Source organism: Natator depressus, chromosome 23 (genome assembly GCF_965152275.1).
Source record: "Natator depressus isolate rNatDep1 chromosome 23, rNatDep2.hap1, whole genome shotgun sequence".
Taxonomy (NCBI): Eukaryota; Metazoa; Chordata; order Testudines; family Cheloniidae; genus Natator; species Natator depressus.
In genome coordinates, this window is record NC_134256.1 from 5946749 (window position 1) to 5961763 (window position 15015).

General features: G+C 54.0%; 1 protein-coding gene across 1 annotated transcript in view; it reads right to left on the minus strand.

The window, feature by feature from the left end:
- The window catches only part of LOC141976316 (peptidoglycan recognition protein 1-like), a 43476-nt gene extending 29141 nt beyond the window's left edge, over positions 1 to 14335 (minus strand). Inside the window, exon 1 of the mRNA XM_074937252.1 lies at positions 14304 to 14335. The gene's annotated coding sequence lies outside the window, so the exon portion shown is untranslated. The remainder of the gene's footprint in view (positions 1 to 14303) is intronic.
- Positions 14336 to 15015: the final 680 nt, after the last annotated feature.

A 15015-nucleotide genomic window follows, 5' to 3' on the forward strand; every position in this document is an offset into this window, starting at 1 on the left:
GCCGGACACAGGGGGAAAATCCCCTCCCTAGCCCCCACTCCCCTGTTTGTCCTGCCCAGGATCCCATGAGCCCTGCATGTCCTCGCGTCGCCCTGGGAGCTCGGGTGTGGCTTGTGACCCCTAGATCCCCGCTCTCCAGGGTTCAGCCCCTAGGCTGGAGGTGGGGCCTGCGGCCCTGGCCTCTCCCGGCAGAGAGCACCTGAGCTGGGCACTCACAGGGTGGCTGCAGGTGGGGATACTGAGCACCCTGTGGCCCCTGTGACAGGTTCCCTCCGGGGTGCCACTTGGAACTGGGGTACCACTGAGTCCGCCTGATCCACCAGCCTGGGTTCCCTTTACACTGTGCTGCTGTGACAGTCTCTCAAGCCCACTCCAGCACACAAGCAGGTAGGGACACACCCAGCTGCAGAAACACACACAGATGCTGAGATCAGCTCTGTATGGGAATGCTCAGCTTAAGGGATTGCCCAGCACTCAAGTGCACACCCCCCACTAGAGGATAAACCCAAAATTGTACTGCCTTGAGCTGCACAGGGAACAATACAGGGCAAGCTCATGAAATTTGCCCCCTCCCTCAATGTGGAGGAAGACATGCACAGTTTTTGCCCTCCAGTTATGATTTCCACACACTGGTTTTAGACCAAACAAAAACAAGCTTATTAACTACAAACGATACATTTGAAGTGATTATAAGGGATAGCAAACAGATCAAAGCAGATTACCAAGCAAATAAAACAAACATGCAAGATAAGCCTAAAATACGAAAGAAACTGGCTACAAGCAGTAATTTCTCACCCTAAATGTTTTAGGCAGATTGCAGAGATTCTTCAAAGCCGGCTGCACTGGCCTGCAGCTTAAAACTTCAGATATTTCATTCACAGGCTAGGCAACCTTCCGGCCTGGGCTCAGCACTTCTCCTGCCCCCCGCCCCCAGTCTTTGTTTCTTAGGTGTTTCCAGCAGTCATCCTGGGCAGGGATTCAGTGAGGAACGAGCATTGATTATGTCACTCCCCTGCCTTAAATAGCTTTACATATGGTGGGAATCCTTTGGGCACTCACAGGGCGGCTGCAGCTGTGGGCACTGGGCACCCTGTGCCCCCTCCCAGCTGAGAGCTTGCGGGGGGCGATTGGGATTCAGCTAGAGATCTGCCCTTCAGGCTGCATCTCATGACACACAAAGAGACAACAAAGAGAGGTCTATGTTTGTTGGGCTGCTGAAAAGAAGTCAGTCCCCTGAATTCTTGATGGATCTTGACATAACGTATGACATGTTGTTTGAGCTGTCAAGTCTCTCTGAATTGCTTCAGCATTGAGATACTTTGTTGGCATCTGCAGATAAACTGACACACTGTACCATCCACATGCTGGAAACCGTGAGAGAAAAACCTGGCACAAAGTCATTCCAAGCCAACTGCGCAACTATAAACCTGAAGTTCAGGACCAGCACACTGGCTGAAAACATGAAGCTTGTGAAAAGTAACGACAAATAATTTCTGACAAGTTGGATCAATAATATGAACGCCCCATTATTCTGCAGCACCTCGTCAAAGTAGAGAAACCCCGGTGATGGTGTTGCTACTAAGGCAGAGAGGCGTGTGATAAAGCGGGACTGTTCTTAATGTTTCCTCTGAATATTGTGGGGGGTGCCTCAGTTTCCCCTACTCAGTTCTTAAGTATCTAGGGGGTGGGATAAGGGTGTATGATCGTTGCAGAGCCCTAGAGGGTATGTGTGTGCAGGGGTCTGGACACAGAGAATGGCCAACACCCTGTTTCCTGGCAACTGATTGCCTGGACCCTTCCCCCCTGCAAGGTGAGAGCTAAAGGGTTGGAGAACAAAGGAATCTGGTGACCTCCTGGCCTGGGAAAGGGACAAAGCCCAGGGGAGGAGGGGCTGGAGAGAGTTTGGGGCTGGCTGGGGACATGGAGTGAAGTGCAGAGGTAGTTGTCTGGCTCACTGTCCCCAAAATGGACCCGGCCGAGGGGTCCTGTTCTCTGCACCTACAAGCTCTGTGTTAGACCATGTTCCTGTTGTGTAATAAACCTCTGTTTTACTGGCTGGCTGAGAGTCACGTCTGATTGCGGAATTGTGGGGCAGGACCCTCTGGCTTCCCAGAAGCCCGCCTGAGCAGACTTGCTGTGGGAAGCGCACGGAGGGGCAGAGGATGCTGAATGCTCCGAGGTCAGACCCAGGAAGGTGGAAGCTGTGTGAGCTGTGTGTCCTGAAGACAGTCTGCTCACAGAAAGGAGACTTCCCCAGAGTCCTGCCTGGCTTCGTAGGGAGCAGTTCCAGAGCATCGCCCGGGGACTCCGTGACAAGGCGATATGCCAGTTGGGCTGAAGCAGTTCTCCATTGTTGACAAAGAGAACCGGACACTAGATAGGTTTCAGAGTGGTAGCTGTGTTAGTCTGTATAAGCAAAAACAACGAGGGGTCCTTGTTGAACCTTAGAGATTAACACGTTTATTTGGGCATAAGCTTTCGTGGGTAAAACCCACTTCATCAGATGCATGGAGTGAAAAATACAGTAAGCAGAATATATATATATATATATATATAGCACGTGAAAGGATGGGAGTTGCCTTACCAAGTGGGGGATCAGTAGTAACAAGCCAATTCAGTTAAGGTGGAAGTGGCCTATTCTCAACAGTTGACAAGAAGGGGTGAATACCAAGGGAGGGAAAAATTACTTTTGTAGTGCTAATGAAGCCAATGCAATCAAGGTGGCCCATTTCCAACAGTTGACAAGAAGGTGTGAGTATCAGCAGAGGGCAAATTACTTTTTGTAGTGACCCATTATTCTTGGATAAAGTGAAAAGGAGGTAGGGCAGCTGTGCAACCGATGTGGTCTACCAGTGACAGGAATGATCAATGCCTAGTGTGACTTTCTTGACTATACTAAATATTTGTTCCCCAGGGAGATACCTCTAGGCAGTAATCAAGGCACTCCTCAACCTTCTCTTTGTTAAGCTGAATAGATCGAGCTTCTTGAGTCTCTCACTATAAGACATGGTTTCTAATCCTTTAATCATTCTCAGGACTCTTCTCTGAACCTTCTGCAATTTATCAACATTGGTCTTGCATTGTGGGCACCGGAACTGGACCCAGGATCCCAGCAGTTGGTCACACCAGTGCCAAATACTCCCACTCCAGATTCTTCTGTTATTTATCCCAGGATCACATGAGCTCTTTTGGCCACAGCACCACACTGGGAGCTCCTGTTCAGCTGATTCTCCACCAGGACTCCCAAGTCCTTTTCAGAGTCTCTGCTTCCCAGGACAGAGTCCCCTGTCCTGTTCCTAGATTCATTTACAATGAGCCATATGAAAACACATACTGTTTCCTTGCCCCCCCCCAGTTTACCAAGCGATTCAGATCGCTCTGTATCAGTGACTTGTCCTCTTCGTTATTTACCACTCACCCAAATCTTGTGTCATCTGCAAACTTTATCAGTGATGATTTTATGTTTTCTTCCAGGTCATTGATAAAAATGTTAAATAGCATAGGGCCAAGACCCGATCCCTGCGGGGACCACACTGGAAACACACCAGTGCAATACTGATTCCCAGCTTACAATTACATTTTGAGACCTATCAGCCAGTTGATAATCCAACTGTTGTGGGCCACGTTACTTTTGTATCGTCCTAGGTTTCCGATCAAACTGGCGTGCGGGGCCAACTCAAGCACCTTACAGAAGTCTGTATACATTATGCCAATGCTCTTTCCTTTATCTACCAAACTTGTAATCTCATCGAAAAACAGATGGCAATTATCTTGGCGGGAAATATTTTCCATACACCCATGTAGATTTGCATTAATTAAATTATCCTCTTTAATTCTTTATTAATTGAGTCTTACACCAGCCACTCCATTATCAACAGTTAAAACATACGAGGCTTAAAAAGGGGATTCATAGGAAAAAATGGTTCCTAATTGAAGCAAAATGGCTCTGTCCGGGCGTCCCTGATCACTGGTGTTGCCAGCATTCCCTGGGGGTCTAGAGTCCGCAGCTCTGCTGCTACTCTAGTGCTAGGCTTCTTTGGATCCCAGAGACAATCAGGCCCAGCTGTGCCAGGTGCTGCACACACCCAGAGATGCACCCCGCAGGAGCCAGGCCCTGCCCTGCAGAACAACAGACAAAGGCCAGGCACCCCCTGCACTCCTAGTTCCCGAGCCTCTGTCTCCAGGGGAGGCAGACATTGTTTTGGAAATGGCTTGTTGGGTCACTGGAGGGTGTTTTGTAAAGCAGCTCCTCCTTTCACACAGGTGGGGAAACTCCAGCGTCAGCTGCCAGTCGTCGTGGAGCGGCTACACAAGGCAGACAGGGACGTCATCTCCAATGCCATCACCGTGCTGAAAGACATCCTCACTGGCATGGACGGGCAGAGCGCCAGCCCCGTGGCTGTGCAAGTGGCTGAGAAACTCCTGCCGTTCTTTCACAATGTAAGGCCTGGCGGCCCGCGGCACACCCTGCAAGCCACAGACGTGTGAATGGGGGCTGGCGGGTGGGCTAGCGGGACCTATGCTATGGCCCTAGCCAGAAAAAGGATTGTCGTAAATGACATGACCCCATTCCTGCCTTCCTCTGCTACCCCATTCTCCATCAGAGCATATGGCAGTAAGGGTGGGAACCCTGGTGTCCTGCAGGCCTGCTGACAAGGATCAGGGCAGGCCGGGGACGAGGCTCCCCTTGAGGAAGGACATGCATTCCTGAGCCTGCATGCAGCGAGGGGGCCTCTGCAGCACAGGGTGCCGCAATGCTCCTGCTGGCTTCTTGCACTAGCTACTTTGGAACACAAAATTGGGAAATATTAAGGGTTTGATGCATTTGTTAAAAAAGAAAGAGATCATTGTTTGACACTTATCAATATGAATGGATGCAATATGTTTCCAGTATTGTAAACCAGACTTGTTAATGGGAGAAATTGTTGTCAAAATTGCACACCAACAGTCCCTAGAGGCAAAGGTATTGAAGGCTAACCCACTCCCCATATTACACATGGGATCCTTCTGGCTACCCTGGACCTTGAGCCAGTGGGCTGGGGAGGGAGGGAAGCTACTGGACACTAGAGGTTGTACCGAATGGACTTCTCAAAAGTGGGTGTGCCTCACCTTGCCTGTTGCCCCAGAACCTTGTAGTAAAGATACATCACTAGGATCATGTATGTGGCATGAATTGGAATCACAAACTCAAATTGCCTCACAGTACTTTCTCTTGAATAGGCTACATAGAAAGTTACACTGATGATTATAAATCTTAGTGTCAAAAGGGGGATTATGTTGGATCATATTAAAGAAGTTCTGTATTAAAATCACAAATGAGTTTGATTCCCCATAGTTTCAATTCCAGGGTATTACTAATTAAGAGGTCTCTTGGTTTTTGGTGATGTTTCTCTCCTTCTATGTGTGAAACTTGCAAGCTGTTAATTGTGTTAGTACATTCTAAGACTGAGTCTGTTCTCAAAGCAATTCACACAGAGAGAGACTCAAAGCAATACTCTGTAACAACAGAAACAGCACCCAGAGACTCCCTGCCCTTTTGTTGTATTAACAATTGTGATTAAATAGAGATAGAGGATGTATGTGGATGGATGCTTGGTGTGGATAATAACTGAATGATCAGGGAGGTGCCAGCCTAAGAATCCCGTGTCAATGGGCTGAAGAAGGCGTCAAGTGGAAATAACCAGAGGACCCCCAGAGGGCAGACTGCAATCCACCCAACAGCCTCAAGAATGGGAGAACCAAAGAACAAGATAACATCTTGGAGCCATCAGGAATGTGCTATCTGCTGATTGATTCAGCAACAGCATGATGAAGCAATTCCCATAGACTGGCATAGGAAGAAATTCCGATAAAAATAGACTCTAAAAAGTGAGAACTTTGGGGTCTGATTCTGCCAACCAACTTCCAGGAGCATCAGATGAGCATCTGACAAGGCCCTGCTCCCTCCTCATGTCCAGGCCACCTGGCCAGTGGCTTGGCATGAGCAACTCTAAGGCTGGTAACTATGATAACAACCTTGCAGAACCTGTGTGTGTGTGTTTGTATGAATGAATGTGTGAATAAATATGAGATTGAATGGAATGTTATAGCTATAACTAACTGCTTACTATGATTCTTACTGTATTCACAGTAAATATGGTATTTTGCCTTTTTCCCTTTCATGAGATCCTGCTGGTTTTTATTTTATTGGTATAACAGCGGAAGGTCCCTCCCATGACCCCGGTGGGGAAGGACAGGCTCTGAAGCCTTGGCGAGGCCAGAGCAAGTCTGGGATGGCGCATCCCATGGCTGGGGAGTCACACATTGGCTGGTCTGTGACTCGCCTGCCCATTGTGACACGCCCCTGCTGGCTGGCACAGCCTCATCCCCTCACTGCCAGGCTTGGCTCTGGCAGAGCGAGAGCTGGCACGTGCCGCTGGGGAACGCTGAGCCAGCAGTTCCAGCTCTGCCACCGGCAGCAGAAAGTGGGTGACCCATTTACACGCAGGCTTCTGCCCACTCCTGACTCCAGGTAGGAGAATCTTCTAGTGCCCACCTCTGCTTTTCCATTGCATCGCCAACCACACCGAGCCTTCCCCAAGCTCCTGGCTGGGCGGCGCACGTCTGCCAAGTGCCCCGGTGCCAGCCGACTAGCTTGGTGCCAGTGAGGAAGCGGGCAGCGGCATGCGCACAGGAGGGAGTCTGGGGCGGCTCGACAGAAGGGGTCGCACCAGTCGAGCCTGGAGGGGACGGAGACAAGGAGGAGGGTTTGGCAGGGCTGGTGGGAAGGCACGGGAAGGCAGCACAGGGTGTTAGATGAGGCATTGGGCTGGGACCCAGGAGAGCTGTGTTCAGTTCCCCGCTCCTCTGTAAGTCTTCTGTGTGAGATCAGGTGAGTCCCCGCCGCCCCGGGCCTCAGCTAACGAGGGAGAGCAGGTCCCTGCTCTGCAGAGGGGGGGTTGAGAGCCTAAATACCACAACACCTGTGTGCTCAGCCACTGGCATGGTGGGGCCAGGTAAGTGCCCAGAACGGGGGGTAGCTGGTGGCCCTGCCCCTCGTCCTACTCCAGCCCTGCTCTCGCTCCAGCCTTGCTCCACCCACGCCCTGGCCTCCTGAGTCCAGCTCCAACCACGAGGCCTGACCACCTCCAGCACCTTCGCTGACACCATCACTTCCAGAGGGAATGGCACTGAGGTTGCCGGGGGAACAGGCATTCTCCGGTTGCCTGGAGCCATTGTTCCATTCACCAGGACAGTCCGATGCCAGGCCAGTCCCCCTGAGCTTTGGAGAGGACTAGAGGTGCCTTAGGACACCTGCCGTGCAGCTGCTGGGGAGTCAACAGGAGACAGTGGGTGAGGAATGGAGCCCCCCAGGGCAGGGGCCATTCAGGAGACCCAGCGTGGGGGGAATCAGGCCTGGGATTCTCTGCAGCGGCTGCTCCCACACAGGCCTTGGAGAGAGGAGCTGCGAAACCCCCACAAAGCGCCGTCCCGGCACAGAGCTCTGTAGCACTGTGACCCCGTACGCGTGAGCCGCAATCCAGCAGGGCCTTGGGCCAGCCCCACCCTCTCCCATTGCCCCGCTCTGGGAGGCCAGGGCACAGTTCACAATTTAGCACTGACCAGCTGCAAGGATCCTGACAGGCTCTGGTAAGGTTGGAGCAGCATTTTCAATGTTCGAGAAAAGCGAGATCTGTGCAATAGGCAACGTAGCTCCATCTGAGCACCAGCCAGCTCCTGTGCCCCAGAGAGCTCCCACAGCTCCCACTGAACCAGGGATGAAGGGGGCAGGAGGTTGAAGGAGAAGGTGCCATCCTGGGACCCAGGAGACCCATGTTCATTTCCCAGCTCTGCCACAGATGCTCTGTTTGGCTTCGAGCAAGTCCCTTCTTCCCTCTGTGCTGTAGTTCCCTGTCTGTACAGTGGGGGTAGCTGCCAGACCCTGCCCTGAAGGGGACAGTTAGAATAAATGCTATCGAGGATGGGTAGTGCTCGGGTAGTGCTCGGATGCCAGGGGGATGAGGGCCAGGATGGTGCCTAAGACAGACCGAAAGCAAGGGGGAGCTACAGAGCCGGTGGTGAGAGGAGTTTGGCCTTTGACAATCTGCTCTGAGTGCCTGGGCTGCCAGATCCCAGCCAGCCACTGGCATTGCCAGACCTCCCTGATATACAGTGCTGCTGCTCTCCCTGCTTCTAGGAGTCACTACCTCCCGCTGGGCCGAGACCCCCGTGTCACGGAGTCCCTGGACGATGCTCTGGAACTGCTCCCTACAAAGTCAGTCAGGTCTCTGGGGAAGTCTCTTTTCTGTGAGCAGCCTGTCTGCAGGGCAAACAGCTCACACAGCGTCCACCTTTCTGGGTCTGACCTCGGAGCATTCAGCATCCTCTGTCCCTCCGTGAGCTTCCCACAGCGAGTCCGCCCAGGCAGGCTCCTGGGGAAGCCAGAGGTCCTGCCCCCCAACTCCGCAGTCAGACGTGACTCTCAGCCAGCCAGTAAAACAGAAGGTTTATTACACAACAGGAACATGGTCTAACACAGAGCTTGTAGGTGCAGAGAACAGGACCCCTCGGCTGGGTCCATTTTGGGGGGCAGTGACTCAGACAACCATGTCTGCACTTCACTCCATGTCCCAGCCAGCCCGAAACTGAAACTCCCTCCAGCCCCTCCTCCTCTGGGCTTTGTCCCTTTCCGGGGCCAGGAGGTCACCTGATTCCTTTGTTCTCCAACCCTTTTAGCTCTCACCTTGCAGGGGGGAAGGGCCAGGCCATCAGTTGCCAGGAAACAGGGTGTCGGCCATTCTCTGTGTCCAGACCCCTGCACATACCTGCCCTCTAGGGCTCTGCAATGATCATAAACCCTTACCCCACCACCTAGAGACTTAAGAACTGCCTAGGGGAAACTGAGGCACCCCCATACTATTCAGAGGAAACATTAAGAACTGTCCCACTTCGTCACACGCCGCAGCAATCATCTCCTGGGGCTGTCATGGCACTGAGCGTTAGCAAGGCCTGGGACTCAGTTGGGCGTGGGGGGGGGGGGGGGAAGGGGCTGCTATTAAAGCAGCTTCTGCATCATTTCAGCGGTGGGAGAGGAAGCAGAGATGGGACCATTTTACACCCCATGGCCAAAGCACCTGGCAGCTTGGGAAAAGGAAAGAGCCTCCCGTGTGGGCTGGGAGCTGGGGGTGGGGAGAGTTCATGAATCCCCGTTTCTGCACTGTCATGAGAAGGAGGAACCGGGATGGAAGTGATTCTCCCACTCGGGGATCCAGAGACCCCCTGGCTCCAGTGGCATGGATGCAGGGAGAGGCTCTGGCCTGGGGTAGCAGGAGCTGGGACTAGAGGAGCCCAGCGGTCCCTTCCGGCCTCACGTCTGTGACTGTGGGGAGCGGAAGGTCCCTCCCATGACCCCGGTGGGGAAGGACAGGCTCTAAAGCCCTGGCGAGGCCAGAGCAAGTCTGGGCTGGGGCATCCCAGGGCTGGGGAGTCACACATTGGCTGGTCTGTGACTCGCCTGCCCATTGTGACACGCCCCTGCTGGCTGGCACAGCCTCATCCCCTCACTGCCAGGCTTGGCTCTGGCAGAGCGAGAGCTGGCACGTGCCTCTGGGGAACGCTGAGCCAGCAGTTCCAGCTCCGGCACCGGCAGCAGAAAGTGGGTGACCCATTTACACGCAGGCTTCTGCCCACTCCTGACTCCAGGTAGGAGAATCTTCTAGTGTCCACCTCTGCTTTTCCATTGCATCGCCAACCACACCGAGCCTTCCCCGAGCTCCTGGCTGAGCGGCGCACGTCTGCCAAGTGCCCCGGTGCCGGCCGACTAGCCTGGCGCCAGTGAGGAAGTGGGCAGCGGCATGCGCACAGGAGGGAGTCTGGGGCGGCTCGACAGAAGGGGTCGCACCAGTCGAGCCCGGAGGGGACGGAGACAAGGAGGAGGGTTTGGCAGGGCTGGTGGCACGGCACGGGAAGGCGGCACAGGGTGTTAGATGAGGCATTGGGCTGGGACCCAGGAGAGCTGTGTTCAGTTCCCCGCTCCTCTGTAAGTCTTCTGTGTGAGATCAGGTGAGTCCCCACCGCCCCGGGCCTCAGCTAACGAGGGAGAGCAGGTCCTTGCTCTGCAGGGGGGTTGAGAGCCTAAATACCAGAACACGTGTGTGGTCAGCTACTGGCATGGTGGGGCCAGGTAAGTGCCCAGACCGGGAGGTAGCTGGTAGCCCTGCCCCTCGTCCTACTCCAGCCCTTCTCTCACTCCAGCCTCGCTCCATCCACGCCCTGGCCTCCTGAGTCCAGCTCCAACCACGAGGCCTGACCACCTCCAGCACCTTTGCTGACACCATCACTTCCAGAGGGAATGGCACTGAGGTTGCCAGGGGAACAGGCATTCTCCGCTTGCCCGGAGCCATTGTTCCATTCACCAGGACAGTCCGATGCCAGGACAGTCCCCCTGAGCTCGGGAGAGGACTACAGGTGCCTTAGGATGCCTGCCGTGCAGCTGCTGGGGAGTGAGCAGGAGACAGTGGGTGAGGAATGGAGCCCCCCAGGGCAGGGGCCATTCAGGAGACCCAGCGTGGGGGGAATCAGGCCTGGGATTCTCTGCAGCAGCTGCTCCCACACAGGCCTTGGAGAGACGAGATGCGAAATCGCCACAAAGCTCTGCCCCGGCACAGTCTGCCTGCCTGCCGCTCTCCCGCCTTCTGCTCCTTCCCCTTCACGGTGGTGTCAGAGCAACTCCTGCTGCTCACCAGCCTGCCCCCCGCTCCCTCACCCCGCTTGCCTCCCCCACCTGGGACCTGCCACGGCCCCAAGATTCCTGGGGGAAGGGATCAGGGTAATTTCCCTGGGCAGGAAGAATCCTGAGTGGTTGGATGCCGCCTGTCTGCTGGGCAGTTTGTGAACCAGCAGAAGGAGAGGCGGGAGTGAGCCGGGGGAGGCCGTTTGGCCTGCGGGATGGGCCTGGGAGTCCGGAGACCTGGGTTCTAATCCTGCCTGTACTGCCGACTGACTGGGTGATTTTGAGCACATCCACTGGCTTGTTTCCCTGCTGGCTGCCTTGGCTAGTTAGAGTCTGAGCCCTACGGCCCAGGGATTGTCTGCAGCACCTGGGGCAACAGGGCCCTGATCTCAGCTGGCAGCTGTAGGCTCTGGTGGAACGGCAATACGTGGACTGGCCCTGATGCTGAACGGGGCAGTCGCCTCTCACCCCTCACAAGCAATGCCTTGTCCTGGCTTCTTGCAGGATGGCTGAGGAAGTCCGCAAGGTCCCCTTGAAACCCATCCATGCCTGGGAGGAGACGAGACCTCCTCGAAGGAAGAGTCCGCAGAAGAGGCCACAGCAGCAGCAGGAGCTGTGTGTGCCTCAGCCCTTCCATGCTGGTGAGTGGGTGCCTCCTGGGTGGGCGGAGGGGGCTGCAAAAATGGCAGGGGCCATGGCCCTGCATTGCGGTGGGACTTGGCCCCTCTGGGGGTTGGGGTTGCAAGACCAGGGTGTCAGTGGCGGGAGAAGACTCCATCACCTTTGTACAACTCTGGGCTGCCATGAGATGGAGAGACAGGAAAACCCAGGCAGGGGGGAATGGCCCCTCCTGCTGGCAGCAGCTGCAGCCCCTGCATCTGATCGGGGCATTAGGGGCGGCAGCAGAAGCATCAGGTGGAGACTGACTGAATTGCCCACCCCGATCCGTCACACTGCGGGGTCGGAAGATGTTTCCACCGGTCGAAGGGGATGCTCTGTGCACTGTGGGTTGTTAAGCCTAGGATTGCAGGGCGCCGGCCAAAGCATGAGATGCTCCCTGATGTTGCAGCCCCATCTGCTGGCTCCTTTGCAGGGGAGTGACACATGGCACAGCACAGGGCATTTGGGTGGGGGGGTCGATGATGGGAAACCAGGGCCTGCCCAGGTTACACCCGGTGGCTGTCAATGGCAGGAGAGGCAGTCAGAGGAAGCAGAACGGGCAGGCCCTGGGTCCCCGTATCCCGCGCAGACTGGGTAGCTCCTCCCTCTCCCGCAGCGGGGAGCAGACCGATTCACTGCCAGTCCCTCTGCCCCCTCCAGCAATGGCCCGGAGAGCGGGGACACCACTCATAGCCTGACATCATGCCTCCTTCCAGCTGTGGCGCTCCCCAGATCCCCAGGCTCAGTCTGCATGCTGGGTGCGGCAGGGAAGTGGGGTGGCCGCTGGGAACCAGGGCTCTGACTGGATCTTTGCTGGGCTGAGCAGCAAAGAGTTGGGGAAACCAGGGATGGCTGTGCCAGACCCTGTTGTGCATTAGGCCTGCTACCCTGCTGGGGTGGGAGCGGGGGGCAAGGGTTTCTGCTAAGATCTCTGTCATACAGCCTGCAGCTTGGCAGCCCCAGGTATTACCACTGCTCTGTCTTTTGTGGTGGTTCAATGACAAGACAGAACACAGCTTTTAGCAAGAAAGCAGGCTGGTCTCTGCTAACGGGCTTCTGCCTGTCAGCTTTCCACCTTCCCCTTTATTCTCTCTCTCTCCCCCCGCGCATTACATTCTCCAACAGATAAAAGGAATACATTGGCTTTGTTTAACATTCTTATTTACCAATTTCTATCTACCGCATTCCTTGCTCTCGGGCCTCGAGCCCAGTCCTGGGAGGCTTCCCATGGTTCATATCATCTTGGCGAGATTCCAAGGTTGATGCCCTTGAAAGGAGCTGTGTGTGCACTACTCCTACACAAGACTCCGGGTGTGCCCTGAATGTTGCCAAGCGCATAAACCTTTATGAATCCTACAGTCTTTGATCAGATTCACCATCACCTGGGAATGCCTCCTGCTTTATGGGGCCAGACTCGCAGGAGAAAGAGACCCTAGAGTACATCAACGCCTTTCGCAAGGGCAATGAACAGGTACCAAGAGCCCTCTTCTGATCTCTCAGCTACTGCCCTGTCCACATGCACCATCCGTCCTTCTCCGCATGAGGCATGGATTCTAAGGCCAGACGGGACCACTGTGACCTGCTGTATAACACAGGCCAGAGACCTGCCCCCAAAGAATTCCTGTTGAAACTAGAGCATCTTAAAAACATCCTCTCTTGAGTTACAAAAGGCACCCACCATGCCCCTTGCCCACTTGTGCCCACTGGATTTGGCCAGTCCCCAGCGTGATGGGTTGCCCCCCTTTGAGGTGCCACCTGATGTACTGGCTTATCACTGAGCCGGCCTGTTCTGCCAGCCTGGGCCCCCGTTACCTTGTCTTTTTGGCCTCGGCTCACAAGCCTCTTCCAGCCATACACACAAGCAGGGCCATGCCCAGCTGCAGAAAGACACAGACACTGAGATCAGCTCTGGGAAGACTCAGCTGAAGGGCCTTGTCCCAGTCCTCTGGTGCCCACCTCCTTTGGAGTACAGACCCAAAGGTTTTATGACATTCCCCCCCTCCCTCGGTGTGGAGAGAGGTATGAACAACTCTTTGCCCCTCCTCCCAATTACTAATTTATACTACAAACTGGGTTGTGGTATAAACAAGAAACAAGATGATGAACTACAAGAGGTAGATTTTAAGCGGTTATAAGAGATAGCAAACAGAACAAAGCAGATTACCGTAGTATATAGACAAAACACACAAACGAAGCTTTACACACCAGATAGATAGGATATACATTAGCAAATTCTCCCCGAGTGATAAAGAGGTTGGCAGATTCTTAAGGCAGAAGCTGCCTTGGTTTTGCAGCTTGGATTTCCCAGGTTTTCTTGCACAGGCTAGGAATCCCTCTCTCTAGCCTGGGACCATCACTTCTCATGGTTCAATCTTTGTCCCTCAGGTGTTTCCAGGTATCTTATTGCAGGGAGTCTGAGGTCCTGTCCCGTCCCCCCCACGATGTCATTGTTCCCCTTTTATCTTCTCTTCCCACCTGCTGGAAAACTCTTTTGCTGTGACCTGGGTCCAACAGGTCCCGTTGTGTCGCCTTTTCTCGGGGAGGTTTCTATTGCACACAGTTCCTGGGGTAGCCCTAATGCTTGTGCATTTCCTCCAGGAGCCAGTGTTTGGCTTTTTTGCTGTTCTACCTGAAAGGCTGTTTTGAACCTCACAGTGTTGTTCAGGAACACATACACAGCTGAACTTCAGAACGTCACATCCAACGATAGCACATGCAATCCAATGAGACATTAATGTCTAGCAGAGAAAGACTTTTAGACTGATATCTTACAAGACATACTTGGTACCAAACATATCCTAATTATATGACAGTGGCGAATATTGGGGTGTCAGGGTGTCACACCCAGATGTTCCTCCCACTCTATCAAGCCCCCCAGTAAGACTGTCTGGCTGCTTAGCCCCCATCTTGCAGTTCCTCTTTAGACACTTACCCCGTGAGATCTGCTCCCTCTCTGGTCTGGTTTCACACAGAGCTGCCCTGCCCAACCCACATAGTCACTCCTGTTGGGAGATGAATGGCCTTCTGGCCTTCGGCATATCAAAGCCTGAGCAGCGCTGGGGGGAAGCTTTCTGACATCTCTCCCACTGGCAGCTCCTTTCCACGCTAACCTTCCTGTTTTTGTCTAATCTCTGCGGGGCATAGGAGGAGGCCAAGAAACTTGAATTCTTGGATCGTGTCATCACCATCAGCAGGGCCGCCCTCACGAGGCACCCAGAGAGAAACCTGTCAGCTTTTCTCGGCAAAGCCCTCCTTGTGGAGAAGATAAAGGTGAGTAAAACACACACTCGGGCTATGTTACTTGGGGGGTTTAGTGATTGGCCTGGAGAGCTCTGCAGATTTGTCTACCTTCAACTGCCAATCGCTGGATCGTGTTGGACGTTTGTCTGTTAGACTGAAGAGCCCATTTTCAAGCATTTGCTCCCTGTGTAGGTACTTACAGACTGTCATCAAGGCACCCTGTAACCTTCTCTTTGTGAAGCTGAGCTGATTGATTTTTGGAGTCTCTCACTATAAGGCATGTTTCCCAGTCCTTCAGTCACTCTTGTGGCTCTTCTCTGACCCCTCTCCAATTTATCAACATTCTCCTTGAATTGTGGGCACCAGACCTGGACAGAGGATCCCAGCAGAGGTCGCACCAGTGC